The following is a 27,460-nucleotide window of genomic DNA, read 5'->3' as shown; positions in this document are numbered from 1 at the left end:
TTTGAAATAGGGTGGGGCCGGCAAACAGTGTCGGGACTAGGAGTGTGTGGGAGGGGTGGCGGTGACAAGCAGCGATCTCAATAAAGCAGCTGGAAGCCGCAGGAGGGAGAGGAGATGTGGCTTCCAGCTGCTTCTTTGAAAGCGATACAGGAGATTGCTGCTTGTCACTGCACCCACCGCTGCACAGATCATACCTGACGGTTCAGTTTTCTTTCTGCCCCCACTGCCCGCTGTGCTCCAACTGCTGCTATGTTGTGCTCACTGCCCAGCCCCTCCCTCCATCCTCTGCACCAATAGCAGAGAAGGGAGAGAGGCTGGATCTGCTCTGCCTCCTCCTGTGCCCACCCACACACCAGTCCGTGCAACTTCAGAGGAGGTGTGGGCAGGAAACTGAACACAGCAGCCGACAGCTCTGATGCATCTGAAAGAGTCATGGTGAGTCTGACAAAACCTTCCTTCCTTTGACCCACCCCTCCATCCCTTCCTTCCACTCACCCCTCCCTTGCTTCCTTCCACCCACTCCTCCCATGCTTCCACCCACTCCTCCATCCCTTGCTTACTTCCACCCACCCCTTCCTTCCACTCCCCCCTTGTTCCCTTCCTTCCACCCACCCCTCCCTTCCTTCCACCCACCTCTCGCTTCCTTCCTTCCCTCCCTCCCTCACACCCACCCTTCCACCTCTCCCTCCCACCCTTCCACCCCTCCCTCCCTTCCACCCACCCTTCCTTCCGCCCATTCTTTCCTTCCTTCCATCCACCCATTCCTTACTTCCTTCCACCCCTCCCTTCCTTCCTTCAAGGGGGAGAAGTTGGTGGTGGTGGGGAGCAGTAAAAATGCAGCTCAGCTGCGAGCTGCACCCCCCTCCAGAAAAAAAATGTATTTACAGCCCTGGGTGATGGATATGAATACAGTAGAAATTAATTATAAATGTTTGGTAAGGTGGTATGTTACACCCAGTGTGGAACACAATCAACAACCAGGGAACTCACCTTTATGTTGGAGGGAGTGTGGGAAGAAAGGGACAATGGCACATACAGTTGCAAGAAAAAGTATGTGAACTCCTTGGGATTACGTGGAGTTTTGCATGAATTGGGCATAAAATGTGCTCTGAACGTCATCTAAGTCACAACAATAGAACAACACAGTCTGCTGTACATAATACTACACAAACATTAGATGTTGCCATGGTTTAATTGCACATAACATGTAAACATTCACAGTGCAGGGAGGAAAAAGTATGTGAGGCCCTAGCTTAATTACTTCTCCCAGAGCTAATTGGATCCAGGAGTGAGCCAACCTTGACTCCAATCAGTGTGATGATATTGGATGTGTTGCTGACAGCCGTCCTGCCCTTAAAAAACACACACCTGTTTTGGGTTTACTGGTTTCAAGAAGCACTGTCTGATGTGAACCATGCCTTGCAGAAAAGAGCTCTCAGAAGACCTAGGATCAAGAATTGTTGACTTGCATGAAGCTGGAAAGGGTTACAAAAGTATCTCCAAAAGCATTGATGTTCATGTGTCCATGGTAAGACAGACTGTCTACAAATGGAGAAAGTTTAGCACTGTTGCTACTCTCCCTAGGCGTGGTCGTCCTGTAAAAATGACTGCAAGAGCACAGCGCAGAATGCTGCATGAGGTAAAGAAGAATCCCAGAGTGTCAGCTAAAGACCTACAGAAATCTCTGGCACATGCTAACATTTTTGTTGACACATCTACAATAAGGAAAACATTAAACAAGAATGGAGTACATGGGAGGACACCACGGAGGAAGCCATTGCTGTCCAAAAAGAATATTGCAGCACGTTTGAAGTTTGCAAAAGAGCACCTGGATGTTCCACAGCACTACTGGCAAAATATACTGTGGACAGATGAAACCAAGATTGAGTTGTTTGGGAAGAACACACAACACTATGTGTGGAGAAAAAAAGGCACAGCGCACCAACATCAAAACCTCATCCCCACTGTAAAACATGGCGGAGGGAGCATCATGGTTTGGGGCTGCTTTGCTGCCTCAGGGCCTGGACAGATTGTTGTCATTGATGGGAAAATGAATTCCAGAGTTTATCAAGACATTTTGCAGGAAAACGTACGACCATCTGTCCACCAACTGAAGCTCCGCAGAGGATGGGTGATGCAATAGGACAATGACCCAAAGCATACAAGTAATTCAACAAAACAATGGCTGCAACAGCACAGAATACACCTTCTGGAGTGGCCCAGTCAGAGTCCTGACCTCAACCCAATTGAAATGCTGTGGCATGACCTTAAGAGAGTGATTCACACCAGACATCCCAAGAATATTGCTACACTGAAACAGTTTTGTGAAGAGGAGTGGTCCAAAATGACTCCAGATCATTGTGCAGGTCTGATCTGCAACTACAGGAAACGTTTGTTTGAGCTTATTGCTGCCAAAGGAGGGTCAACCAGTTATTAAGTCCAAAGGTTCACATACTTTTTCCTCCCTGCACTGTGAATGTTTACATGTTATGTGCAATTAAACCATGGCAACATCTAATGTTTGTGTAGTATTATGTTCAGCAGACTGTGTTCTTCTATTGTTGTGACTTAGATGACGTTCAGAGCACATTTTATGCCCAATTCATGCAAAACTCCACGTAATCCCAAGGGATTCACATACTTTTTCTTGCAACTGTATATGGTGGGATTGTCCCAAAATACAGCAATTTTGGCAGGGAATTACACAACAAATACAGGAGATAATGGGGATTAGTGTACTGAAGGATCCCTGGGTTTGCTTATTTCATAATACTGATCTCATGGTGAAACAATATAAGAACACAATGACATTCCACTTAATAAATGCAGAAAAAGGACTGATCCCTAAATTCTGGCACGTTCAAGAACCCCCAAAAATTAAAGATTGGATAATTATAGTGAAGTTTATATACAGGATGGAGGAATTATATCATATCGGTGCAGATAAAATTGAAAAATGTAAGAAAACCTGGGACAGATAGACGGATTTTAAATCATCTAAGATATATTTAGAACTGATAGGAGTGTAAAGGAAAGATTAAGACAAGACAGGAAGGACGCTTTTTTTTCTAGCCGGTGATAGGTAGGGTAGGAGAGTGGAGTGGGATAATAAACGTTCTTAGGAATAAAATAGAGGAACAGGAAGAAATAGGTTTAAAGTAGGTGAACAAGGTTGGGGGAGATGAATTATGTAAATTTTTTGCTATGGAGATTTTATTATTTCTAATGTTTGGAAAATTATTGTATTTATAAAATAAAATTAGTAAAAATATAATTTAAAAAAAAAAGAATGAGAGGGGTTAAAAAAGGATATGTAATGGTGCCCACACAATTCAATCTGGTGCGATGGTTCAATTTTATTTTTTTGTCCTAGAAACAAAGTGACATCAATTGTGTCTTGGGCAAATTAAATCAGATTATTTTCAGTTTGATTTTTTAAGACTTTAATTGAAACCCATGTTTTCTCTAAATTATAGGATATATAGCAGGACAGATCCATTCATCTCAGGATGAAACGCCTTTTCACCCTCCAGCGCGATAGATTTGTTTCAACAGTTCCGGGGGAAGTTTTGGTTATCTTTAAGGGCCCATTCACATTTTTGCACTGTGGTAACATGAAGTAAAAGGGCAACGCACAAACCGCTGTTTTCTTTTTGAGTGGCACTCCAATGCACTATTACAGTAGCCCTCAAAGCACCTGGACTGCAGCACAACACAACACATATTTTCTGCATTGCACAATAATGCTTTAAAGTGATTTTAAAGGCAATTTTTGGTTTTAAAATATCAAACATGTCATACTTACCTGCTCTGTACAGTGGTTTTGCACTTAGTGGCCCCCTGCAGATGCTCCTGGCCCCTCCCCCCTTCCAAATTGCTTGCTCTGGGGGCACCCAAGCAGGTTTGCTCGAGCCGCTGCCCTGTGTGTCCATTCACACGCACAGCCGTGGCTTGGCCCCACCCCCCTCTCTCCTCATTAGCTCACTGGCTGTGATTGACAGCAGTGGAAGCCAATGGCTCAGCCAATGAGAAGGGAGAGTCCCTGGAGAGCCAAGGCTCTCGTGCACATCGCTGGATCGGGATGGGGCTCATAAGTATTAGGGGGAGCTGGGGGGACTGCTGCATACAGGTTTTTTTACCTTCATGCATAGAATGCATGAAGGTAAAAAAAACCTTGAGTGTTTACAACCACTTTAAGCAACACATATTGTGAATGAGCCCTAGAGTGTAAATGATGAATTCTTCTGTCAGTTTGGCTTTGTTAAAAGCTGTCCAACCATGAAGGGTCTGACTGGTTATAGGAGTGTTGAAATTCCTACAGTCGCTTTGCATCTAGAGACATAAGTAGATCTAAACCCAGTCACTAAATCTTATATAAGCTTTAATACATTCATGTAATATTATGGGGTGATAACTACCTTCCAGTTGTGCTCCTGCGTTTTATAAACCAGTCACATATGCCTAAAACGGAGACTAAAAGCAGACGTTCCAAAACACCTTGCACAGGCACGGCCCACCATTGTCACCAGAACTCTATAATTTGGAAGGGTACACAAATACTTTTGACTATGTAGTAGGTGTAAAGGTCAGGTATCTGTAAACTTTAGAACATATAGTATATATTATATTGTATCCCAGGGTTCTCACATATTGTAACTTAGAATTGTGAGAGTTACTAGTAATTACATTTACATATATATTATTAACAGTAGTAAAGGAAACAAGAATGTCTTAAAATTTCTCACTGACCTTGTGGCTTACTAAGATGTGAGTTTCAAGACATGTGGCAATTATGTGGTTTCTGTAACAGACTGGATAACTGTATGATGAAAAATGATTATTATGTATCATCACTTATTTGGTACACCTGCATTTTTTGAGTTAGATTAAGAGCTGGATAATCTAAGTCAGCCTTTTTCAACCTTTTTTTACACTTAAGAAACCCTGGAAATAATTTTCAGGTCTTGGTAAAACCACAGCTAAAATTAAAAAAAAAAAAAAAAAAGGAAGAATGCTCCTTACATTGACGGTTAGTGGGAAGAATCCTCCTTATTTTGATGGTTAGTGGGAAGAATGCACCTTACTTTAGTGGTCAGTGGGAAGAATGCTTCTGACATTGGTTGTCAGTGGAAAGAATTCTCCTTACATTAGTGGCCAGTGGGAAGAATGCTCCGGACATTTGTGGTCAGTGTTAAGACGTCTCCTCACATTGGTAATCAGTGGGGAGAATGCTCCTTACATTGGTGGTCAGTGGAAAGAATGCTTCTTTCCTTGGTAGTCAGTGGGAAGAATGCTTTTTTCATTGGTGGTCAGTGGGAAGAATGTACATTACTTTGGCAGACAGTGGGCAGAATGCTCTTGATATTGGTTGTCAGTGGAAAGAATGCTCCTTTAATTTGTGATCAATGGGAAGAATGCTCCTTACATTGATGGTCAGTTGGAAGAAAGCTCCTTACATTGGTGGTCAATGGAAAAATACGCCTTACATTGGTGGCCAGTGGGAAGAATACTCCTGATATTGATGGTCAGTGGGAAGAATGCACCTTACATTGGTAGTCAGAATGTCACACTTACAGACAGCTAAAAAAGATCACTGGTGTTGTGTTGCTGGCTCTGCCAAGTGGCACTGGCCTCAGAACGATGCAGGTACCAGATAGGAGCCTAATCAACCACAGCTCAAGGAACCCCTAGCAACCTCTGGAGGAACCCTAGTTTGAGAACGGCTGAACTAAGTAATAATGTTACAATTCTATTGAAAAAACAAAACACAAATACATCGTATCTATCCATAAATAAATGGTATCTATTCATAAATAGATGGAGACACATAAAAACCCCTGTCATCATACAACATGCACTGATGTACATTGTTAACATGCATTGACATTTTATACAAAGTGCAAACAGCAAACATGTACTATATATATTGCAAATTGAAAGAATCACAACATAAAAACAACATTTTTAAATGAAATAATTTTCTCTTATGCCAACTGCAAAAATATGCTTGAAGGAATATACTCTGTATGAGAAAAGCAATGGCTATCAAAGACTGCAGATCTCATATACTAAGATTCTGATTTAGGATTGGTTCACACCATAGAAACACAGTCCAGATGTGTTTCTGCATGCGTGTTCCGGTGTGTTTTTGATGCATTCCAGTGCCTCTTTGATGCTTTACAGGTAATTTTTTCCCCTCTCTTTTCCTTCAATTTAAATAGGGACATGTGTGTTCCAGTGCGTTTTTGGTGCAATTTGGTGCTTTTCAGTGCATTTTTTATGCATTTTACTGCGTTCCAGTACAGTTCTGTGCAGGAAAACTGCAGTCTGTTCAGAGCAAGGAATAACTTGCTCTGATTTACTAAAAGGAAACATGATGCCCTTGTGAATGCCTGTAAAATGCTTATGGGTATTCAGCTTGGATAATCCCCCCACCCCCTCAGAAAAGGCAATACTTATTTCTTAGTTTTGTATAGAATGGAGAGGGATTAGGACACCTATTAGGTTGTTATAGCCATCTTTGCCCCTGTTAGGGAGATTGCCTTTTCTATTTTTCCTGTTTCCATTGTCATTGAAAGTAAAAGAAAATCCCACATTTTGGGTTGTCCCCAAAACAGTAATAGAGGAGTAATCTTCCAATGAGGACACTTGTTCTGGTGACAACCAGGGATTCCCTCTGTGGAGGAATTTCCTCTCAATTCCTGTGTTGGCTGGAGCAAGAAGTGAAAGAAAGTCTCCCAAATAGGACACAGATAGTAAAAAAAAACTGATAGGGGTTATGAAAAAAAAGTTTTGCCTTTAGTTCTACTTTAATAACCACTTCAGCTCCAGATTTTACCCCCTTTATGACCAGGACATATCTTGCTATTTGGCACTGTACTACCTTAACTGGCAATTGCGTGGCCATGCAACGCTGTACCCAAGCAAAATTTATATATTTTGTTTTTCACACAAATGGTATTTGATCACCATTGTTTTTTTTTAATTTTTTATTATATAAATGAAAAAAGACTGAAAATTAAAAAAAAAAACAATATTTTTTGATTTCCGCCATAAAATATACACAATAAAAGAATTTCAAAATCAAATTTCTTCATAAATTTAGGCCAAAATGTATTCTGCTACATGTCTTCAGTAAAAAATTAAATCCCAAAAAGTATTAATTGGTTTGCATGAAAGTTATAGCATCTACAAACTATCGGATACATACTGCAATTTTTATTTATTTATTTTTTGTACCAGTAATCAACAACTTAGTGGGACTGTGATAGTGTGGCAGGGAATCTTAACAATAACTGGTGCTGGAGGAAGCTGTCACGGACATCACCAATGACACTGGCTGAGAGGGAGTTAACATCTAGGGGCAATCAAGGGGTTATTTGTGTGCCTAACAAGTGTTAATGTGTGCTGCCTTTTACTGCAGGTCAGTTTGTTTCTTTTCCCTGCTTAGTAGGGAAAAAAAACAGTGATCCTTCCCTCTGTTCAGAGCTGTATTGTTTATCAACATAGGGCTCTAGGTTGTGATTCGACACAGCTGATCAGCCAGTCCCCAGCCATGAATCATTCGCCAGGATCTGTTGACAAACTCCTGCTGTGTCAAATTACAGCGGGAGTAGGTGGGTGGGGGTGCACACCTGAAACCCGGTAACAGGCAACAATGTACCAATATTCTGCTGTGCCTGTAGCTGCCGCCCTGCTGCAGTATATGTACTGTGGCGGGTCAGCATACTGTTATAGTGGAATTGAATTAACACTGACAGGTAGGATTTTTTTTTACAAAAGAAACCAATAAGATCTCTTTTGTCCTACCTGGTAAAACCTACTTGTTAGCTTTTTCATACAGGGAGCTACACATGCGCAGCTCAGCTTACATTTATGGCACCTCTCTGTGCCATGATGATGTACCTCCCATGGGGGGGGGGCAGCGGGATGGGAGGGGGGCAGAATCACAGGAGGGGAAAATGTCATAGGAATGGGGCAAATTAACAGGTGGGGGGCAGAATCACAGGAGGGGGCAGAAGAACAGGTGGGGGGGCAGCTCTCACCTGTCCAGCAGCTGCTCCTCCAGATGGTGGCGGTGGAGAGGATCTGGTGCCAGGAGGGGTAGCTGAGCCTGTCTGCCTGGTTGTTGTGGTCGGTGGGGGGCACTGTGCTGGAAGTGGGGCTCAGTCCCGTGCTGGAAGTGGGGCTCTCCGCTGTTGCGCAGGTGGAGTAACTTGGTGGCCCTGGTGAATCCAGTCTGCATGTGGTGGTTCTCTGGGAGGGGAGCTGCATATGTTAGTGGCCACCACCATCAAGTTGAAAGCGGCCTTGATGAGCTCCGGCATATGGAGTGCCCCGAACTCTCTTCTATGGCTGCATCAGTGATGTGGATGGGGGGAGGTGTTAGCGCAGGGTGGCACATCCTCTGCTCCATGGGCTCTCCAGGGGTGTATGGCTTGTGGTGGGGGAGTGGGCCTGCGGTATCCTCCGGGAGGCTGGCTTTCGTGGGGCTGTGCAGGGAGTTCAGGGTTTTCTTTGCCCAGGAGAGGTGTGCACAAGGGAGCTCCGCTTGGACTCTGTGCATGGAGATGAATAGGGGGACTCTGTGGATCCCAGGACACTGGGCTGGGGTCCACTTTGTGGGGTGGGGGAGAGGAGCAGGCCGAGTGTGCAGGGTGGTGGAGCCAGTGGTAGTGTGGGCTAACGGCAGCTCAGGTGCCAGGACACGTTTTCTGGTCCTTGTGGCAACTTGGTACATGAGATCTGTCGAGCCCTGCATAATACTACACTTTGGCATAAAGGTCCTGGGGGTATTTTTTACATTTTATATGCAAATCTGAAGCTGAATTGGTTTGCATCCTAAATTGTTGTGTAAGAGAATATACTCCGTGTTCTTACATAGTTAGTCAGGTTGAAAAAAAAGACACAAGTCTATCTAGTTCAACTAATAGAAAAAAAATACATAGAATAAATAAATAGAAAAGCTCCATATATACTGTAGAATCCTATAATCACAGCTGAACCAGAGAAAGGTAAAATAACCCTACAAAGCATGGTCTAATTTTCTCCAGCTGGGGAGAAACCAAATTATCTCACAGCTCTCAGCAACTAGCACAGAAATCTAAGACTTATTAATAGGTACAGCCTGGAAGAGGATTTCAGAAGTCATTTTTCATGTCTAAACTGTCAACACATTAGAGGTTATGAAAGAAACAAGGATGCCCTAGAATTACCCAGTGACCATATGACTTCTGCAATGTCATGTTAACATACGAAACCTTCTGGTGAAAAGTGTCTGTACTCGCCAATGAGTTTTGTGGCATGTGACCAGTATGCAGTTTCCTTATACATAGTCACTGAAATGAAAATAAATGATACACATCTGTAGGGTGGTTTCTGTCTTGTATCATCTGTTATGGAGTCTGGTAAGGCATGAATTCTTTGATACAATACTTAAAAGTGGTATTAAACTAAAAAACCAAAATGTTATATATTACATTTACTGATCATTATATATGGTGCTTGCATTAGTTTTCTTTTTTTTTTTTTCTTTTAGTTTTTCCCCCCTCTGTTTTTACCTGGTGATCTGGCCAGTAACTCACCTCCTGTATTAGAGTGCCTACACTCTGGATGAAGGAGCACAGGGGACACAGCAGACAGCAGCATTGTCAGTCTGGGGGAGGGGAGTGTTAGAAGTACTACCAGATTTAGATACATTAACAAATTGAAGTCAAACTCCAGCTCACACTGCAGTTACAGCAGTAGCTTTGTTCCTTTTGGGATAAAGGTTTTACATGCATAAATAAAAGTAAATAGTTTGTATCCTGAATGGTAAATATAATGGTTTGTCCCAACACTCTTAATTGCTACATTTGCAGGAGAGCTTGTTCTGATGAAAGACAACAGACTTCCTTGCTGCATCACCAGACTGAAAAAAAAACAAGCCTAAGAAGGAAAACAAATGCAGCCATCACATCTAAGAATTGTTAAGCTACAATATAATAAATGTTTGGTTTTGAGTTTAACCACCTCCCGTCCGGCCGTTGTATACAAACGGCCAGACGGTGGCAGTGCAGGGTCGGGTGGCCGTTTATAAATGGCCTCCCCGCACCCTGCTTGTGCGCGCTCCCTGGGAGCGCGCAGCACCACGATCCGGTGCCTGCATTATCCACGGGACACAGTGAAACACCGATCGTCGGACGGGACCTCTGTACGAGGTCCCGACCATGTGATCGCTGATTGGCCAACCAGTGATCACATGCAAAGTAGTAAGCAAGATGTCACTTTGCTTCATTGCTTACTATGTGTGAAATCTGTGAATGATCACAGAGTTCACATGGTACAAGGCTATTCACAACAGCCTTGTACCATGTGACAAGCTGTGACCAATCACAGCTCACTCAGTAGTTCTCAATGGCTGCAAGAATGCAGACAGAGAGAAAGAGAAATTATTGTTTTTACATCCTATATGGGTGTAAAAGCAATCAGTGTAAAAAAAAAAAAAAAAATCTTCATCACCCCCCACAAGTAGTACAGTGTCACCATGGTGACACTGTACTGCTAGGGTGACAGTATGTAAATAAATAAATAATAATATAAAAAAATAAAATTAAAATGTAAAAAAAAAGGTTTAAAAATTATAATTTTTGGTTATAAACTAATTTGGCTTTTTTTTTCTAAAAAGATAACGGAATACATTTTGGCCAGGATTTATGATGAAATATTCTTTATTTGCAAAATTTTTTTAAAGGAAAATACTTTTTTTCAAAATTTTTGGACATTTTCATTTACATAGCAAAAAAAATAAAAATTCCAGCAGTGAATAAATACCACCAAAATAAAGTTTTATCTGTCTCAAAAAAATGGTAAAAAATTCATATGGGTAGTGTTGCATGACCGCGAGATTGTCATTCAAAGTGTGATAGCACTGAAAGCTGAAAATTGCCCTGGACAGGAAGAGGGGAAAGTGTCCGGACATGAAGTGGTTAGTACTGCTACAGGGCTGCTGCTCTGTGAAAAATCACATAAATATACGTGATTTTGCTATTCCGGGTAGGGGGCATGCGTGTAAACAACACAGGTTTCTCTCTGGTCAGCATGGACGTGCTACTTTCTTTCTGCACTGCAAAATACTCACAATGCTTCTAATTAAATTCCTTGGAGTGTCTGCTTTCCAAAAAGTTTGGTGCTATCCTGGCATTTCAGAGCCTCTGAAACTGTGATAGGTAGTCAGGAAGTGTAATGAGGAAATAAAGTCCTTTAAAAGCCTGAAGGTGCTTATTTAATTTTGGGGTCCTGTACTTGGCTAGACTGCCATAAAGTCTCTCACATGTGGTACCCCCATACTCAGGAGAAGTAGCAGAATGTATTTTGGGGAGTAATTCCACATATACCCATGGCATGTGTGAGCAATAAATCATTTAAGTGACAATTTTGTGGTAAAACTTGTAAAAAAAAATAAATTCTTCTATGGACTCAACATGCCTCTCAGCAAATAGTTTGGGGTGTCTACTTTCCAAAAAGGGGTCATTTTGGGGATGGGGGCTTTTTATGCCCTGCATTAGAAGTTTATGCCATACATCACTCACTCTTCTAACCACCTGAAGACGAAGCCTTTTCTGACACTTTTGGTTCACATGAAAAAAATCTGTATTTTTTGCTAGGAAATTACTTTGAACCCCCAAACATTATATGTTTTTAAAGCAAACACCCTAGTGAATAAAATGGTAGGTGCTGAAATTTTTTATGTCACATTGTACTTTTTTTACTTTTAGTGCACAAAAACACAATATATTGGCCAATTATTTGGTAAAATATAATAGATAATGGTATGCCAAGTGAATAGTTACAAAACATGACATGCTTTAAAACTGCGCATGCCCCGTGCAATGGCGACAAACTGCATACATTTTTAATATCCATAGGAAACACTTTAAAATCCTGTACAAGATACCATTTTAGATTTACAGAGGAGTTCTAGTGTTAGAATTACTACCCCTGATCTGACATTTGTGGCAATACCTCACTTGCATGGTGCAAGCGCTGTTTACATACTGGCACAGGGTCAACGCTCTTGCACGCAGGTGCGCACCAGGGTGAGGGTATTTTTTTTTTTTTACGTTAATTTGCTTTTTTTAAAATTATTTTTACACTGTCCCTTTAATTTTTTTTTATCACCTTTAATGCCATCACATGGAATGCAAATACCCCCTATAACTTCAATGGGCATTGTCATATATTCTTTTTTGAGAAATCTGGGGTCTATCAGACTGTAGATATCTCCTCTGCCCTTACATTATCTAATCTCACCAAGATCAGTGTGATCAGATGCTTTCCCAATTTACAAATGGTGCTGTTTATATCCTGCGAAACTGAAGTGATGAAATGCTCGTAGCTTCCGATTTCTTAGACTATAGAGATGATTGGCACCATTCCGGTCTCCAATCAGCTCTATGGTCAGCTGGCAGAAACACCGACTGCATTCTCAGGTTCCCCCGATGGCATGGGACTTCCAGAGAAGGCCGTGGAAGGCAGCGGGGGAGGGGGCCTCTTCTTCCGCTGCTTGTAAAAGCAATCCTGCAGCTATAATTAGCCACTAGGATTGCTTTTACATGAAAGCTGATCGCTAGCTGAAAAGACGATACCAGGATGATGCTTGTAGCTGCAGGCATCATTCTGGTATAACCAAAGTCCAGTGATGTACCAGTCGTTGCTTCTTGTTGGGTGTATATGATATGTTCTTTTTTTTTTTATGCAGCCTGTGGGCTGAATGAAAAAAAGAGAAGAAATCTCTGCCAGAAAAAGTGTGTGGTATGCCCACCTTTACAATATACCGCCCTGCATCCACCCACTTCTAATGGTGGGCACACATGAAAAGTGCCAAAACATATTATAAAATATATATGCCGAAGCATAGGGGTCATCTACCCACTGGCCACCCCAGGACCCCATGCTTCGGCATATATGCTCTTTTATTTAACTGTGAGTGAAAAATCTCATCCAACAGCACTGCACACACATACTTATGTATATTCTGAGAGCAAGAGCCTGTTGCTGTCAGAATAAAAAAGTCGGTGCTGCAGCTGAACGACATCCTCATTTCTCAAGCAGGCTTTTTCCCCCTTTCTAAGATGGGTATTTACTGTATAAGCCGTTGGGGGTAGCCCCGGCAATTAGGTCGCATGGTGCCACATGCGCAATTCCAAGAATGTACAAATGTCTAAATAGTAGCACACTTGAATAAAAATTGTCCCCGTATAAGTGGTACCCCATATAGAAAAAGGATGACACCAAGTCCCAAACTATCTTGCCACTACTCCCCATGTAGTCTGGGCATCCAGGGGGCTCCACGTGACTGTTGCCCTCTCACAGGTCTTATACATCTTGACCTCATATCTGGCACACTTGTTGGGGAGAAATTGTTTGAATACAAGTTGGCCAGAAAAACTAATGAGGGACTCATCAAGGCAGATGTTTTGCTGGGGAGTATAGGCATCTGCAAATTTTTGGTTAAGGTGATTTACAAGGGGCCAGATTTTGTGGAGTAGGTCAAATTTAAGGTCACCCTGAGGACGACAGAGTGTGTTGTCATTGAAATGCATAAAACACATTATACTCTCAAATCTGTGCCTGGCCATGGCAGCAGAGAACACGGCTTATAATGAATCAGGTCTGTGGAACAATACAACCGCAATTAATTTTTTTTTGTAATGCCCATGTTGAGGGTTGGGCCCCCAAAAAATTTAAATTCGGAAACCGTAATGGGTTTCCATGTGAATGGTCTGGCAAGGTTTGAATTTGGGTTGGAAGCAATAAACTTTTGTGCATTTAAATTGATTTGATCAACAATCAATTGCTGTTTCCACCTGATTTACGGGTTGGGCAGTGATTGGGGGAAGTATGGGTGATGCAGAATTTGTGGGCTACCAATCGGGATTTGCAAGCAGGGGCTCTACGGACCTGTGTGCAAATTCTTGGTGGCTGCGGGACACTACTTGTGCTCACCACCGCACCATCTTGTACTGCACTGATGGGACTCGCCATGTCTCCAAGTGATACTGCAGTGCTGGTATGTGAAAGACCAGAATGTACTAGGCTGCTGGTGCTCGCCAGTTCACCAAAAGGGTGAGCGGCACTAGTACTGACACTCTGCTGCATTTGAGAGTCATCATGCGATTGTAACATCTCAGCAACCTGGGAACAGGGTCGGGTATGCCTGATCTTAGCAGGGACCTCTTCTTCATCGTCTGAGCTATCTTTCAGGATGCCGCTACTGTCTACAGGTTCATATTCTGAGGCTGTGTCAGTGAGTCTTCCTCTTTGCTCTCATCTGACATTCTCAGAATCTTGTAGGCCTCTTCACTAGAGTACCTTTTCATTGACATTTTGGCCACAAAATTTACAGTTACCTAGTGCGACTCAGAAAAAGAGCACCTGGCTGTCAGGGACTGCTTGAATTGCTACAGAAAAATTTACTGGCAAGTGCTAACAGAGATCAGGCCTGATTCTGTGAACACTGCGGTTTTGTGTGCAATGTATCAAGTGACAGTGACCTACTGATGCTGCACTTGCTGGGGGAGAAGGGGAGGGGGGATGTGTAGGGGCTAAACACAGGTGCTGGTAGGTGCCGAGGGTGATCCCGCTAACCCTGCATTTTTGGGGACACTATATTAATGTGAACGCTGGTATAGTGCTGATCTGATCAAACATATCAATCTTATCAGACACTATACTAGCAATGGAGATTTATTGTGCATGTGAGCGTGTTCCTGGCAATCAAGGGGTTAAATGTGATTACTGGTGTACTAACGGGCAATCTGGCGCTATCTGGGAGGGGCACTAATGCTATCTGAAGTTGCTGGTGACACTAATACAATGATCAGCAAAAGATCTGTACTAATGACAATGGTGACAGGGCAGTGAAGGGGTTAACGGGGGGGGGGGGATTAAGGGGTTAAATGTGTCCTAAGGTGTTCTAACTGCTTCCCTGTCCGAATACCGACAACAGACACCACAGCCGACCATACAAGACTACTTCATTTGAACACAGATACAAGATATATACACACTCAGGGGACAATCCCCCCTCTCTGTATAATGACATAGGGCAGGGCAATCTACATTTAGTAACAAAAGACACACAGGTATTCAAACATCACACCAGCAGACAGTTCCATAAGGGAGGGAGGGCTGCTGGAGATACCCCCACTAAGTTAATACACTTAAACACATACATCCCATAATAGTTTGCTCCCAAGCCAGACAAACAATAGAACAATGGGATGCAGCCACATAACATTAAACAATCAACAACCACCCACCCCACCTATCTCTTAAACATGTCTATACAGTCCCAGACAAAGCCCGCACAATATCAGGACAGATCACCCTGTACCCCTAACAGGCACAGGGTGATTTACACATAAGAGGGATACGGGGAGCTGAGAAAGGGGTCTCCCCACCTCTCCAAAGTGATCAGGGTTCCATGGGCCCCCCACCCAAAGTGACTCCCGTCACAATGTGATTTTGCGCACCCATGCCGCCCTGTAGCAGTATATCTGCTATAGGGCGGATGGGGAGCGGTTAAAACAGCTCACAGTTTAATCACTCCCTAATAGACACAGTTAACCCTTTGATCTCCCCAGATGTTAACCCCTTCCTGTCCAGTGTCATTAGTACAGTGTCAGTGCTTTTTAATAGCACTGATCACTGTATTGGTGTCACTGGAGATGTCAGTGGCAGTTAGTCAGTTCTCCCACAGTGTCAGAATGCCCACTGCAGTTCCGCAATAAGTCGCTGATCGCCGCCATTACTAGTATAAAAAAAGAATAAATTCCAGTATATATACCGCCACCTTAAGCTTTAATTGCAGTCTTTAGTTTGTTGGGATATCTCTCTACTAACTTTACACATCTAGGCTTTGCAATATTTGCCCACTCTTTGCAGAACTGCTCAAGTTCAGTTAAATGTGATGGTGACCATTTGTGGACTGCAGTCTCTAAGTCATTCCACAGATTTTCAATGGAGTTTACACTCACCTGCCACTTTATTAGGGACACCTTGCTAGTGCCAAGAAAATATCCCCCACACCATTACACCACCACTACCAGCCTAAACCGTTGATACAAGACAGGATGGATCCATGCTTTCAAGTTGTTTGCGCCAAATTCTGACCCTACCATTGGAATGGCGCAGCAACCAGTCTGCCCATTCTCCTCTGACATCAACAAGGCATTTTCAGCCACACAACTGCCGCTCACTGGATATTTTCTCTTTTTCAGACCATTCTCTGTAAACCCTAGGTATGGTTGTGCACTAAAATCCCAGTAGATCAGTAGTTTTTTAAATACTCAGACCAACCCGTCTGGCACCAACAACCATGCCACACCATGGTGATATGCGCAAGGAGGAGGATTAGGGGGGATATGTGGAAGATTTTGGGATTGGGGGGGAATATGTGCAAGGATGAGGGATTAGGGGGGATATGTGCAAGGAGAAGGCATTAGGGGAGATATGTGCAAGGAGGAAGGATTGGGGGGGACACGTGCAAGGAGGAGGGATTAGGGGAGATATGTGCAAAGAGGAGGGATTAGGGGGGATATGTGCAAGAGGGGGGATTAGGGGGAATATGTTCAAGGCCAGCTACATACAGTGCAGAGGGACACTGTGTCTAAGAGAATCTGATCTCGGCTATTTGTTGTGTGGGGTGGAGGAGATCTGAGTACCCAGGCTGCTTGCAGTGTGGGGAAGGGAGGAGGAGACCTGCTGAGTGCTCTATATATCCCCCACACCATTACACCACCACCCTGAGCCGTTAATAAAAGGCAGGATGGATCCATGCTTTCAAGTTGTTTACGCCAAATTCTGACCCTACCATCTGAATGGTGCAGCAACCAGTCTGCCCATTCTCCTCTGACATCAACACAACTTCCGCTCACTGGATATTTTCTCTTTTTCAGACCACTCTCTGTAAACCCTAGGGATGGTTGTGCGTGAAAATCCCAGTAGATCAGTAATTTTTGAAATACTCAGATCAACCCATCTGGCACCAACAACCATGCCACATCATGGTGATATGCGCAAGGAGGAGGCTTAGGGGGGATATGTGCAAGGTTTCGGGATTGGGGGGGAATATGTGCAAGGAGGAGGGATTAGGGGGGATATGTGCAAGGAGGAGGGATTAGGGGGGATATGTGCAAGGAGAAGGGATTAGGGGGGATATGTGCAAGGAGGAAGGATTGGGGGGGGACGCGTGCAAGGAGGAGGAATTAGGGGGGATATGTGCAAGGAGGGGGCTTGGTGGGGATTTGTGCAAGAAGGAGGGATTAGGGGAGATATGTGCAAGGAGGAGGGATTAGGGGGGATATGTGCAAGGAGGAGGGAGTAGGGGGGATATGTGTAAGGAGGAGGGATTAGGGGGGATATGTGCAAGGAAGAGGGATTAGGGGGGATATGTTCAAGGCCAGCTACATACGGTGCAGAGGGACGCTGTGTGTAAGAGAATCTGATCTCGGCTATTTGTTGTGTGGGGTGGAGGAGATCTGAGTACCCAGGCTGCAGTGTGGGGAAGGGAGGAGGAGACCTGCTGAGTGCTCTGCCAGCAGTGATCCTGTCCTCTTCTCTGCCGATCAGTGTCTTATGCCGTACTGACTCCTTTCCTCTACACTGCTGACCTGAAAACCCATTTTCTCCACCCTGCTGACCCTTGTCCTCTGCTCTGATAATCCACTGTATACTGTCCTACAAACTATTGACTGCTATAGACTGCTGACCCTATACTCTGCAATGCTGGTCCACTGTACACTGCCCTACTGACCTCACATCCTCTGCCCCCGAGATTTCTTACTGCACCCCTACATCAGACAGTCTAGATCCGGCCCTATTCTGTAGCCTAGTGTTCTGAATGGGGTGCATTTACTACAAATTTACTGTGTTGAAAAACCTAATGATGTTACAGCTTGAATTTCCTGTACGAAGGAGATCCCCATATCAGGAGTGCCAACAACAAGCTTTTCCCCGAGAGTTCCTGCTTGTTACAAAATACATTTTCACTGACACCTACATTCACATCCTATACTGACACAGCAAATCATGTGTAGATCTGTAAAATGTAATAAAAAATAGTGTCACAAACACACAGAAGCATGTGTGAAACATTTTCTTTTTCTCCATTCTCTATACATGAGGCTATTGTATCTATTGGGGTAGATAGATAGAAACTTTTTTTTACAAAACTTTTGTATGTATACAACAAAATTTATCAAGGTACTCCTTACACTAGCAATAAACATTTTTGAAACACAACTACTCAAGCCTACAGCCTAACACATTCCCGCATACCTGTCCTTCAATATAGCAAAAACAGAATATATTTTTAAAAAGTTAAAATTTCACATAGAATTCCTAAAACTCTGCATCTGTTGGATTTAGGCTGCTTTCATACGAATCCGTTCCTCCTCCGTTTTTGCGTTAAAATAAATTAGGAAGAAAAATGCACAACCATTAAATCCTATTAAACTCTTTACACTGGTCAGTTGTGGGCCTGTTGTGTTTTTCAATGTCCTGGTTACTGCATTTTGTTGAGCTAAAAAAAAACCCAGCAGCAACGCATCTCCCAATTTAAATGAATGGAACCTGCATCAAAAATGTTGGTGCATTTTCTTTTAAGCCACATGCATTTGTTTGCAGGTGCAAAACATACTGCAAACATGGCAAAAACGCATATGCAGTGTGAAATTGGCCTAATAGACCATACAGTCCTAAGAAAAAAGAACAGTACTTTAAACGATTAGTGTTTATTTACAACAACAGGGCAAACACATTGTACCCTGCATGGGTTGGATCACTATGAATTACTTTTGCCCAATTTTTTAATCATCTGGTATATGCGTTGTCAAATTCGGTAGTTCTGTACCTATGGTCCTCTGTACTGTTTGCACCACATGAGACAGGTACTTCTCATCTTCTGCCTTACAGCCTGCATACAACACAGAGTGCAGTGGAGAAAAATACCATCAATGGTACAATGATAAAAAAAATTCCACCAGTTTTAAGTGGACTTGAATCTAAATATATTATTTGGATAGAGCCTTTTTCCCTTTTGTCTATAGTCTGTAACTGTGCCCCTTTATTGTATAGTGTTCTGTAATTTATTTATTTCAGGTACTTATATAGCACCGTCAATTTACGCAGCGCTTTACACATATATATTGTACATTCATATCAGTCCCTAACCTTCAAGGGGCATACAATCTAAGGTCCCTAACTCACATTCTTACATACACATACTAGGGACAATTTAGACAGGATCCAATTAACCTACCAGCATGTCTTTGCAGTGTGGGAGGAAACCGGAGTACCCGGAGGAAACCCACGCAGGCACAGGGAGAACATGCAAAGTCCAGGCAGGTGGTACCGTGGCTGGGATTCGAACCAACGACCCTAGTACTGCCAGGCGGAAGTGCTAACCATTTAACCACTGTGCTGCCTCTAAGTAAATACTTTACTAAAAAAAATAATGATTAAGAGGCTTATTTAACAAGGCAAAATAAAGAGGTATAAAAGATCTGCAACGTACAGTGACCCTTATAGCTTACTGTAATCTGATCTGCTCAGAGAAGGACATAACACTATGAACATTCTCATTGCTCTTTTCCTGTACTATACAGTAAGCCTGCAGGTGCTTGTTCATTGGTGAACAATGGCTACATTTTTTCCTTTATTGCTCATAAATCTGCCAGTGTACATAATAAAGCACAACTCTGGTAACTAAAAAATATCTCTCACACTGGGGCTTTGCCTGCTCTGCAAGGTTTAGATCCCCACAACACATGTATGCAGTTCTGCATGCGGAGGGTGCACAGGCATGGCAGCCCATTCATTTGAATGGGCTACTGTGCCTGCATTTCCTGCAGTGAAAAGGTGCCTGCCTGTTTTAAAACATGGCAGAACAGAAACCACATGATTATTTTGCAGCATGCGATTTCTGTATGCGGGAAAGCAGTAAATGGCACCCCACAAGTTTTCTGTGCAGCTGCAGGAAATCATGAAATTTACATGAACTTCTGCACCCACATATATGTGAATTTAGCCTTACTGCTCATTTTGTTCTGAGGGACCAAAAAAGATTTAGGCTACTTTCACACTGATCCACGACAAAAAACACATGCGTTTTTGCCACATTTTTACAGAGTTAACAGTGCATTTTGTAACATGCCATATGACTCAAAAACCACACCAAAAACGCGTTTTTGCCATGTTTTCCATTCATTTCAATGCACCAAACCTGAAAAAAATGCAGCAAGCAGGATTTTTAAAAATGCACATGACCTGCAACAGATCAGTGTGAAGAGTTCTATAAGAATACACAGTCACAGGTTTTTTTTTTAATGCAAAGCAGAAGAAAAATGGATCAGTGTGAAAGCAGCCTGCTTGCTGCAGTGCTTTGCATGTTTCCCCCACTGGACAAAGCTTTTTCCACAGGTGTATTGCCTTTTTAATGCGGTTTCCATTCATTTCAATGGAGGGATGCGTTTTTGGTGTGATTTTTTTCAACTGAACAAACATGCACCAAAAATACATTTGAAGCGCAACAGAGTAGTGTGGGAAGCTCAATAGGATTTAAAGGGATGCATTTTTCTTCCGCTTTTTTTTTAACTGAACAAAACCAAATCAGTGTGAAAGCAGCCTTAACTGGACTGGAAACACTAAGGCTACTTTCACACTGATTCGCCGTAAATGCACCTCAAAACCGCATAGGTGTCTTTCCACAGTTTTTAAAGGACACGTGACTTAAAACTGCACCAATACCGCTTCTCAGAGGCGTTTTCCATTGATTCCAATGGGAAAAAGGCGTTTTTGGAGCATTTTTTTTAACTACCCAAACATGCCCCAAAGATGCTGCAAGCAGGAGTTTTTACACCACACCGCAAGTGCAACACCTCAGTGTGAAAACATACATAGATATACATTCACATACATAGGGAAGCAGTTTTTTTGATCTTTTCAGGTAAATCTTTTTAAATGCAAAACCGCTTGAAAAACGCCTCAGTGTGAAAGCAGCCTAACTCTCCAGCGCCTCAAAGGGGTCAATGTCAAGAAACCAGGGAATCGGATGTACTGATAGCCTTGGAATAGAATCTTGGTGATGCAGCCCTCCTCAGACTGGGAGATCAAACCAAAACTGGAAAAGAAGCACATAGGTGGCAGAAAGACCTAGTGCATTATCCAAGGTTTATTAAAATTGTTAAAAACAGAAAACATACTCACAAAATAAGATGCATAGAAAGTCTGTAAAGCCACAGTGATGGCCCAACGTGATGGCAGAGTGTCCAACTGGTGGTATGGTCGGCCTACTAACACGTTTCGGGGGCGTTTCTCCTTCCTCAGAGCTGGAGCCAACAAAGTTTAATGCCCTAATATATATGAATGCAACAAGTGCCACCTATAGCAAGTCTCCTCCCTTCGAGCTCAGAGAGGGAGGGGAACAGTAAAGTGAGAATGAATATAAACTGATGATGCATACATAATATAATAATAATAATACAATAATAATACAACAAGGTGCTTATTTATGCCTGGCTCTTTAAGTTAAACCACAAATCAAACAGAGGACTGTAGTGTACATGTTAAAAATGAATAGCATGACATCATGCAAGTGAAAGGATGTATGTAATCAATGCACACAGTACGCTGATGAAGAAAGGAACCTGCCATGTGCAGAAAGATCACATAGTTTGCCTTGATGCATGATAGTGTATATGTCTGTGGACAACAAATGGCCACTGGAGCGCATGCAAAGACGGCAGTACGCTCCATGAACCGGAAGTGTCTCACCGGAATTGCGTCATCATGATGTCATAACTGATGAAGCAGGAAGATGACTGCTGGAGTGCACCCATATATGGGAAAGTGCTGGAAGAGCAGCACCCAGCGGCTGACCGCTGATGGGGAGACTCTAGCAACAAACAGAAAAACTGAAGGAAAAAGAAAACATGAAAATTACAAAATAAAAATGAACCGAAACGAAGGCCAGACGAGCGAATAACAATCACTAAATAAAAAGGAATAAATCAATGAAATGCCTAAATGCACAAATAGGTGATACATGCCTAAATGTATGAATGCAAATAGTGTGGCCTATAACTTTCACGTAAACCAATTAGTTTACACGTATTGGGATTTTCGTTTAGCAAAGACATGTACATTTTGGCCTAAATTTATGACAAAATTAGATTTTTTAACTGGACACGTTTAACCACTTGCCAACCACGCTATAGCCAAATGACGGCTACACCGCGGTTGTCCAGTCCAGGGAGGGCATCATATGACGTCATCCCAAAACACGCACTCCCGGGGGGGGGGGGGCACACCCGGCGATCTCTGTGATCGTTGTGTCCTATGGACACAGCTAATCACATGATGTGTTAAAAGGCTAATCACAATGGCCTTTTACCAAGTGATCAGCTGCGTCCAATGACACAGCAGATCACCAGTAAATGCAGTTGCCGGTTATCGGCTGCACTTTCCTCACACTGTCACAGTGTGAGGAAAGTACTGCCGATAACCAGCAATTGTCAGAGGATGGATCGGCACTGATCATCGGGGCACTCATGATCAGTGCCCTGATCATCAGTGCCCAGCAGTGCCGCCCACAAGTGCCCAGCAGTGCCCCCATCAGTGCTGCTAGTCAGTGCCCACCATTGTTGCATATCAGTGCCCCCCAATGAGTGTCCATCAGTGCAGCCTCATCAACCCACATCAGTGAAGGAGAAAAATTACCTGTTTGCAAAATTTTATAATAGAAACAAAGAAAAACTTTTTTATTTTCAAATTTTTTGCTCTTTGTTTATAGTGCAAAAAATAAAACACCCAGCGGTGAGTAAATACCACCAAAAGAAAGCTCTATTTGTGTGAAAAAATGTCATATGGGTACAGTGTTGCGTGATCGTGCAATTGTCATTCAAAATGCAACCACGCTGAAAACTGAAAATTGACCTGGGCAGGAAGGGGGTATAAGTGCCCGGTAGGCAAGTGGTTAATAGCAAAAAGTCAAAAATAATTTTTTATAAATTTTTATAAATAATTTAAAAAAATGTCTGTGTTTTTTTTGTTTATAGTGCAAAAAATACAAAAAAAAAACGCAGAGGCGATCAAATACCACCAAAAGAAAGGTAAAACAAGGACATAAATTTAATTTATACACAGCATTGCATGACTCCACAATTTTCAGTTAAAGTAACGCATCGCCATATCACAAAGAATGGCCTGGTCATGAAAGGGGTAAATCTTCCGGAGGGCAAGTGGTTAAATATCCACTTCAGCTCCAGAAGATTTTACCCCTTTCATGATCAGGCCATTTTTTTGCTATTAGACACTGTGTTATTTTAACTGGCGACTGTGCAGCCATGCAACACTTTATACAAATAACATTTATATCATTTTTTTTCACACAAATAGAGCTTTCTTTTGGTGGTATTTGATCAACTCTGGGGTTTTTACTTTTTATTATATAAAGGAAAAATTCTAATTTCGTCAATAATTTAGGCCACTTCAGGGAGGGGGGTAAATCCTCTGGAAGGCAAGTGGTTAAAATACACACCCGCACGATCTTTTATCAGGTTATCTGACTTTCAAAGAGGAAGATCTTATATTACCTTTGAGATGCTACGTATACTTTTTGATATCCCGCTTCGGGAATATTATCGACAGATTAGACATTTTTTACATTTACAATTTGGCCTTATACCTTCATCTCTGATTTCGTTCTTCGAACGCATTAGCCATGACTCTCCCAGGGGAAAGGGTCTTATTTCTGATTCGTATCACCAGTTCTTGGTTAGTTCCTTTCCCACACCCCCTCTATATAGACAAAAATGGGAAGCTGATAGTGGTATCACCTTTTCAGATGAGGTTTGGGATTGCATGGTGGATAACATACATAGGAGCTCTACTGTAGATCTCTCAGTCCATGAGACAGTCAAGGTATTAACCAGATGGTATTATACCCCATCTAGACTACACGCCCTGTATCCACGGACGTCCCACCTATGCTTCCGGGGCTGTGGCCTTGCCGGTACTCTGGTGCATACATTCTGGGCTTGCCCATTTCTCTCCTTGGTGTGGCACAAGATCTCTGAGGTAGCTTTTGCACTGGTGGGTGCCCGGTGCATCTGACTATGCAGTCCTGCCTATTGGGAGCTCGTCCTGCCTATTGGGGGTTCAGACTGAGGTTATGAGGCTAATCCATACCATTTGCATATCCACCCTATGGGCTACCGCCCTGCACTGGAAATCTATCACAGTACCATTGGCCTCTGTTCTACATAGAGTTGATGCTGTGATACTCATGGAAAGAATTCATTATACTTTAGTGGACAAGATGCACTTATTTGATAAAAAATGGGAAGTTTGGAAGACTCAGACATTTACATGACTAAGGACATTCCTTATTTGGGTTGATTGACTTACTCTGTTGGTAGATGTATAACTCTGCCTATCTCTTAATTTATATAGCTCATGTACTTAAACTCTATTCTCTCTTCTCTTCACTTTTTCATTACTCTATATGACAAAACCTTTTTGAAATGTACACTTTAGTTGTGCCTTGTTACTGTTTTACACACTGTTTGACGCTGTAATGTCATTTTACAGTCTATTTCTTGAAAAATAAAATCGTTTGTAAACAAAAAAAATACACACCCGCAATGGTTTGTATGAACGGAGTGCGATTATGATGCGGTATGGAAATCACATGGAAACTGATGTGGATTCCCCACCGCATCAGTGAGAACCCGGGCTTAGTCCGCACCAGAATTCTGCACATCCCACTGCATTTTGCGAACTGATTTCAGGGTGTTGTTAAGTTAAAATAGACATCCGCAGCAGTTCGTATGAACGGGGTGTGATAATGGTGCGCTGCTGAAATCACACAGAAACCGGTGTGGATTCCGCATCGCATCAGTGCAGGGATGGACTGACAACTCATGGGGCCCACGGGCAATAGGAGATCATGGGGTCCCTGTGTCCTTGCCCAAACTCAAAAAAGCCTATGAAAAGGGTACCAGGGGCATCTCATGGGGCCCCCTACTGACCCCGGGCCCTCGGGCAGTGCCCGAGTTTCCAAATGGTCAGTCCGCCCCTGCATCAGTGAGAACCTGGGCTTCAGCTCCAGAAGATTTTACCCCGTTCATGACCAGGTAATTTTTTGCTATTAGACACTGTGTTACTTTAACTGGCAATTGCGTGGTCATGCAACACTGTATACAAATAACATTTATATCATTTTTTTCACACAAATAGAGCTTTCTTTTGGCTGCATTTAATCACCTCTGGGGTTTTTATTATATAAATTAAAAAAGACTGAACATTTTTAACCCCCGGACAATATTTTCTGTTATAAAATATATTCAATTAAAAAAAAATCTAATTTCGTCAATAATTTAGGCCAGGTTAGGAAGGGGGGTAAATCCTCTGGAAGGCAAGTGGTTAAAATAAACACCCACAGTGGTTTATATAATTGCGATAATTATGTGGTGCGGAAATTACACAGAAACCGGAGTGGATACACCACCGCATCAGTGAGAACCTGGGCTTAGTCCGCACCAGAATTCTGCACATCTCACTGCGTTTTGTGAACTGATTTCAGGGTGTCCTTAAGTTAAAATAGATATCTGCAGCGGTTCGTATAAACGGGGTGCGATTATGCTGCGGAGCGGAAATCACAGAACCCGGTGCAAATTCCATACCGCATCAATGACAACCCGGACTTAAAGTGGCACAGTGCCATATAGCAAAAAATGGCCTGGTCAGGAAGGGGGGTAAATCTTCCGGAGGGCAAGTGGTTAAATATCCACTTCAGCTCTAGAAGATTTTACCCCGTTAATGACCAGGCCATTTTTTTTGCTATTAGACACCGTGTTACTTCAACTGGGTTACTTCAAAAAAAAAAAAGATAAATAAATATTAAAAAATAAAAGAAAAAACAAAAGTAAAATACCTAGGTCAAGGTTTGATCTAGTTCAGTGCCAGGGTTAGTGTTTGGGTCAAAGGTCAGGATTTAAAAAAAAATTGGTGTGTGTTTAAAAAAAACAAAAATGTGCACTATTGTTTTTGGGCTGTACTACAGGTACAAACAACAAATAACATACACATATATGGTATCGCTGCGATCATCAAGAGCTGGAGAATTTATTTGGGTTGTTCTTTGGTGGTAGGTTATGGTAGTAACAAGAAACTAAAAAAAATAAAAAATTATTTTTTTTTTTTTTACTATTTTGGGCCGGTTTTCCTTTGATAATAAAAAAAAAAATCAGGAGATAAACATTACCATTTACCACCAAATGAAAGCCCAATTTCTCCTGAAAAAAACACGGTGTAATTCACCTGGATATACAAAGTAGTTGTGATGATATGTACGGTTTTACCAACACATGTCAACGTTGCAAAATTGTGCTTATGCATTTAGATCTGTTTTACCCTTAGGTGTGAAGGGGTTAAAGTAGTGCAGTGCCATATAGTAAAAATGGCCTGGTCATGAAGGGGGTAAATCTTCCCGAGAGATACACCCCAATGTGTCTGTTGGGTGACTCTTAGTCTATGTGCAGTCACCATCAGGGGCGGACTGACAACTCATGGGGCCCCCAGGCAATAGGGGATCATGGGGCCCCTGTGTCCTTGCCCAAACTCAAAAAAGCCTATGAAAAAGGTACCAGGGGCACCTCATGGGGCCCCCTACTGACCCCGGGCAGTGACCGAGCTTCCAAATGGTCAGTCTGCCCCTGGTCACCATGAAGCAGAGAGGCAGCAGCTGAGCCTGTGAATGGGATGCCAGTACCTGACTGTACACCACTCACCGGGTCCTCCAACACGGGCAGGACTCGGTACCGTGCTCTCCTTCATAGGCAGCCATAGAGACACCCAGCCCGGACATGCCCGTTCCACCCTCTTCCTCCCCTATCTCCGGGAATGTCCCGCTCACACGTGCTGCTCTCGGGAAATTCCATATCACAACACATAAGCCGGCTCTGTCTGCACTCCTCTTTATGCAAATTCCCCGGGACTGCCATCTCCACAACGCACACATCCTGGCCCACACACAGCGGGGACACCGAGGACAGCTGAGCCCGGCTCCACCACATGTGCAGCAGGTGTGTAATCCTTCTATGTCCGTACACAGCGCCCGGGAGAGCAGAGCAGCCAATCTGCGCTCAACTACTACCCCCGTGGATGTAGTTTGATGTGCTCTGGGAGCGATTAGTAGGTGTTGTGGGAGAAGAATCTGGTAGTTCTAGATGTGTGAATGTCCTATTATTCATAATGTAACAAACTCACCCCCCTGTGACATGGCGCAGCAATATGAACGATTCCATTGCCGGTAATGGAGTGCGACTTGGAACAGTGAAATCGCATGACAAAGCAGGGCTTATTCATTTTTATTATTCAGAGAAAACTCGCCCATCTATCCATGTCTCCATGATTT

The 27,460-nt window shown here is 42.8% G+C and overlaps 1 long non-coding RNA gene across 1 annotated transcript in view; it reads right to left on the bottom strand.

Moving 5' to 3' along the window:
* Positions 1 to 27,147, bottom strand: part of LOC149446109 (uncharacterized) — a 32,946-nt gene extending 5,799 nt beyond the window's left edge. Inside the window, exon 1 of the long non-coding RNA XR_016306258.1 lies at positions 26,835 to 27,147. This is a non-coding gene — a long non-coding RNA (uncharacterized LOC149446109). The remainder of the gene's footprint in view (positions 1 to 26,834) is intronic.
* Positions 27,148 to 27,460: the final 313 nt, after the last annotated feature.

The sequence above is a fragment of the Staurois parvus genome, unplaced genomic scaffold, assembly GCF_062004578.1.
Source record: "Staurois parvus isolate SC_StPar_1 unplaced genomic scaffold, SC_StPar_1.0 ptg000696l, whole genome shotgun sequence".
NCBI lineage: Eukaryota > Metazoa > Chordata > Amphibia > Anura > Ranidae > Staurois > Staurois parvus.
The sequence above is the reverse complement of the archived record's forward strand: the minus strand, read 5'-3'. Positions and strand labels throughout refer to the sequence as shown.